This window comes from Triticum aestivum, chromosome 6A, assembly GCF_018294505.1.
Source record: "Triticum aestivum cultivar Chinese Spring chromosome 6A, IWGSC CS RefSeq v2.1, whole genome shotgun sequence".
Taxonomy (NCBI): Eukaryota; Viridiplantae; Streptophyta; class Magnoliopsida; order Poales; family Poaceae; genus Triticum; species Triticum aestivum.
This window is the reverse complement of record NC_057809.1, coordinates 552,692,476-552,696,920: the sequence shown is the minus strand read 5'-3', so window position 1 is coordinate 552,696,920 and position 4,445 is coordinate 552,692,476.

Genomic DNA, 4,445 nt, shown 5'->3' with positions numbered 1-4,445 from the left:
ATTCCGATGTCCAAACATAGGCTTCCAATATATCGATATTTATGTCTCGACCATTCGAGACTCCTCGTCATGTCCATGATCATATCCGGGACTCTGAACTACCTTCGGTATATCAAAACACATAAACTCATAATACCAATCATCATCGAACGTTAAGCATGTGGACCCTATGGGTTCGAGAACTATGTAGACATGACCGAGACTCATCTCCGGTCAATAACCAATAGCGGAACCTGGATGCTCATATTGGTTCCTACATATTCTACGAATATCTTTATCGGTCAAACCGCATAACAACATACGTTGTTCCCTTTATCATCGGTATGTTACTTGCCCGAGATTCGATCATCGGTATCTCAATACCTAGTTCAATCTCGTTACCGGCAAGTCTATTTGCTTGTTCCGTAATGCAACATCCCCTAACTAACTCATTAGTCACATTGCTTGCAAGGCTTATAGTAATGTGCATTACCGAGAGGGCCCAGAGATACCTCTCCGATACACGAAGTGACAAATCCTAATCTCGATCTATGCCAACTCAACAAACACCATCAGAGACACCTGTAGAGCATCTTTATAGTCACCCAGTTACGTTGTGACGTTTGATAGCACACTAAGTGTTCCTTGCATAATCTCATAGTCATAGGAACATGTATAAGTTATGGAGAAAGCAATAGCAGTAAACTAAACGATCAAAGTGCTAAGCTAACGGATGGGTCAAGTCAATTACATCATTCTCTAATGATGTGATCCCATTTTATCAAATGACAACTCTTTGTCCATGGCTAGGAAACTTAACCATCTTTGATCAACGAGCTAGTCAGGTAGAGGCATACTAGTGACACTCTGTTTGTCTATGTATTCACACATGTACTAAGTTTCTGGTTAATACAATTCTAGCATGAATAATAAACATTATCATGATATAGGGAAATATAAATAACAACTTTATTATTGCCTCTAGGGCATATTTCCTTCAAAAAGACCACCCACACCTATTTTCTAGCCAACCCGAATCTTGAGGGCGAGATTCATCTTAAGGGGGGTAGGTTTGTAACATCCCAATTTTCAATTTGGATGTTAATCATTAGGTCATCATGTGCATCCATGCTCTTTGCATTTTTGTTTGATTTTTATTTGAACATGTTGATTCTAAAGACCTTAAGCAACTCAAGGACCATTTGAGAGAGTTGGACGTTTTATAAAAATTCCATTTTTGATTATTTTTTCAAAATTGGTAAATTTGGATCAAAGTGAATTTTATTTGAAATTATTTTTCCAAATTTATTTCCAAATAAATAAATAATGAGAGAAGATAATATGACTTCTTCAAAACAGAGGAAATAATGGAAATTTAATTTTAAATAAGATATTTATTTTATTTGAATTTTTATTGAGATTTTATTTGATTGGATTAGGGAAAATTGCATTTTTAGCCCAAAAAAATGTTCATGTTGTCCTAAATATTAGGAGAGGACCGTGAAAATTATCTCTGGAAATTTTAGGGGTTTTATTTATAGATTTTTTCGTTCGGCGAAATTATTTTTAAAAAAAATCTTCGACCAACTGGGCCGAAGCCCAGCCGGCCCGCTCGCACTGCCGCCTCCCGTGTCCACCTCCAGCACGCACCGCCGCCGCTGCCCCTTCCCCAAGTCACCGCCTCCCTCCTCTTAAATGCCTCCCGGCCCCTACTCCTCACCCAGCCGCCGCCTCTCGCCGCCGCCGCCGCCTCGGGCCCACTGCCGCGCCGCCACCCCGCCTCACCGTCGCCTCGTCGCCGACGCCCGACGCTGGAGCCGCCGAATCCCGCTGCCGACGCCGTTGACCGGTAAGAACCAGTCGGTTCTTTGGGTTTTGTCGATTTAGTTTTTCGATCGGTTTTTTGTTTTCGTGTTAGTTTAATTAGTAAACATTCACTGGTTACATCGTTTTAATGAACATTTTTCGTTCGTTAGTCTCTATTAGCGGACGTTCGTCCGATAGATTTTTCTTTTTAATTTATTTTCGGCTAGGGACCTATCTGTGAATAGCTTTCTTACAGATTAGTCCCTCATCTTCAAACCTTCACTACTTTTTGCTCATTTGTCCAAATCTAGTGAAACTAACGCCAAAATCTTCTTCTTGTTCCCCTCTTTCCAGATAATCAACTTGAACATGATTTTGAAAAACTTAAAATTTGGTTTCAAGCAGATTTGATTTCGAACTTCTTTTGATCGTAGTTTGAGTTTCATATCTCCGATTTGATTGACTCTTTTTGCTAATCGAAGCTCTTCTCTTGAACTTTCAGTTCAGATCTTTTATTTTGGGTTTTACCTTTGCATCTTATGCTTGAGTGCTTATGTATGCTATTGTTTGTTCACGATAGAGTTTCCAGAATGCGAGGCTTGCTACTACGAATCACTAGGGTTTTCCGATCGTCAACAAGGCAAGTAACACTTTGGTCATATCCCTTTATTACCCATTTTTATGCATTACTTTCAACCCTCAAACATTGCATGAGTAGGATTGATAACATGTGGGTATTTGGGAGGTAGTTGATGAGGTAGGAACCTATTGCCTTTTATTCAAACCCTGGGTGTTATTGCGTTATGCTTACACTGCTATGCTATGCTCGTAGACGTGGTTTGGTTTTGAGAGAATTCATGAAAGTTTTGAGAGTTATTGTTATCTAAGTTTAACTTAAGGTGGCTACTTTAATACACATCTGGGTGGATTGGTTGTGGGCACCTGGGAATCCAATGTTGTCCAAGGAGATCCCGGGGAATCAGTGTGATCATCCTAGGTTTGCCACCCAGGCTCAAAGGGATCATAAGATTTTTCATGCTGGAAACTTCCGTGTGCGGCCACAAGCCATTATGGCCTCTGGCATAGTTGAGTATATTGTTTGACCTCTTTCAGTGGTAGACTAGCAGATGTAGGGGATGTAGGTGGTACGGTCTGCCCGTCGTAAAAAGTTAATGCTTCTGAAAGACTGTGTCTCGGTCATCCGTTTCTCAAACATCATGTAGTGCGAGAAATTCAACGGAGGAGATCGAGTCTTGTGGGGAAAAGTGAGCAAACCTCTGCAGAGTGTACAAACTAATCATGATTAGTCGTGTCCCCGGTTATGGACATCCTGAGTATCTGGTACTTGAATTATTATGTTGATCTCATCACTCTACTTAATTAATTTGTCGGGTTATTAAACTTTTAATTGGGATTGAGTTGGGGTTACCTTCTCAATGTTTTCAACAAAATTTGTAGTTAAAAAATATTCCTTTGTTGTAGGGAAAAAATAGCTTTATGCAAATGATAACCTTAGAGCCTCCACCAGCCATATATGCATGTAGTGATAGTTGTTATTTGTGCATTGCTCTATAGTGTTATCTTGCCAGCATATTCCATGTGCTGACCTACACAGGATGCAACATATTATGTTGCAGAATTTTCAGACGAAGAGTAAGGTGCGCTAGGTCGTTGTCATGCACTCAGTTTTTCCGTGGAGTTGGATGGACTCTTCTACCTTCGAAGCTTTCGCTGTTATCTTATTTAGATGGCCTTCAGCCATATTAATGTAATAAGTTCTCTCTTGAGACATTCGATGTAATAAGTGTGTGATTGAACTCTGTTATAAATCCTCGAGTACTGTGTGTGTCAGCAATACCGATTCAGGGATGACACTTAAGCACAGAGACTTGACCGTGTGAGGTCGGGTGGCGATCTCCTAACCTCTTCGGCATGGTGGACAGCGGATCTGAGTCCTACACCTCTAGATCACTTGACCCCGAGATCATCCCATGCATGTGGAGATGACCGTCCGCCTTGCGCTTCGCCGCTCCCGGGAGGAGGCCGCCCGACGACAGCGCTCGAACTCCTTCCGTCGGGAATCCACCGTGTCCGCCCAAGTGACGCATGGATCCAACGCGAGGTTTGTTGCCGCTTCCTCACAGGAGGCAATGCGGTCCATCTGGCGTCCAAATCCGCCGAGATGTGCAACCACTTTGTTGGCATGCCGAGGCAGAGGTGAACGCATGAGCATCCGCTCACGCAAATATGGCGTGGCGTGTTCGCCATGCAAGGCAGCGGGCGCATGAGGTGGCGGCAGCCCTCACGGCGGTGGACATTGGCAAGGCGAAGTCGCATTCTCCGGTGCCCCATGTGGTGCACGGCCCACCCCGGACGCCGCAACCACATCATGGTGGACGTCGCCGGCTCCTCCCAAGACAGATCCATCATTGTTCTCACGTCCACCGACACCGTGAAGGTTCCGGACTTTGACGAGGGAGAGTAGGGCGTGGGAGAAGGCAACGCCTTGAGTCCCGTGAGCCGGTCCATGTCCCATATCCTACTCTACCTTGACGACCACGGGACCAACACTCTTGAGGGGCATGGCGGAGCCGAATGAGCTCCGCTTAGATTAGGTGGTAGTTTGAAGATGGTGTTTGTGGTTATGGAATCGTATTTTG